Source organism: Morone saxatilis, unplaced genomic scaffold, assembly GCF_004916995.1.
Source record: "Morone saxatilis isolate NCDOM2014 unplaced genomic scaffold, NCSU_SB_2.0 Contig24, whole genome shotgun sequence".
Taxonomy (NCBI): domain Eukaryota; kingdom Metazoa; phylum Chordata; class Actinopteri; family Moronidae; genus Morone; species Morone saxatilis.
Window position 1 is genome coordinate 14133939 of NW_023339807.1, and position 835 is coordinate 14134773.

The following is an 835-nucleotide window of genomic DNA, read 5'->3' on the forward strand; positions in this document are numbered from 1 at the left end:
ACCAAATAAAACTGAGCCAGATGTTCAACAAAGTGAGACTTTAATGACCCCTGAGGAAATTACTTTGTATGATTTTTTTACACTGTGATGCTGAGACTGCTGTGTCTAGGTTTTTTTTTTTGCCACTTACAAAATAAATCACCTCATTATCGCACAATATGTCAGCATTTTCACAAAACTTTGACAATAAACAGCCATGAGCTTGTTGCCAGTGGGTCCATACATGAACTCTAACATGCTTTAAGATGTGTCCCAGACACCCATTGCTGAAATAACAGATCATCTCCTTTTTTGGGATGACTTGATTTGAATTCTTGGCATTAAAAAAAAATAAGATTGATGGAGAAAATAAGGTAGTGCGTTTTTTACCGTGTGCCGATTCTCTATATTAAGTTGCGTATCCGGCAAAGCTGTGAGTCCTGTCAGATCTGAACTCTAATTCCCACTGACGATTGTTTAACCAAATGTCACACTCACAGAGCACGTATACACATGCCTACAGAAACTTTGTGATTTGCCTCAGACTTACTGTTTAATTCACTGTCAGCCTGACACAATACAGGTTCACAGTCCTGTCCTCACATTTCTGGGGGACAAATCTAGACACACACACACACACACATACAACTTGTGCCATGGTTTTGTGCCCCTGGCTTAGATGCCCAGTAGCACAGGTGTAAAATGATGTTTATCACTGTGTTCAGTCTGATATTAAGCCTGGTAGGTATCCTAATCATGATGAATATCACTGACTAATGATTGTGTTAGGTTAATTTACTTGTGGTGTGTTTAATGTCTGTGACTGAAACTAATACGAGAGAACATGAGAATGAAA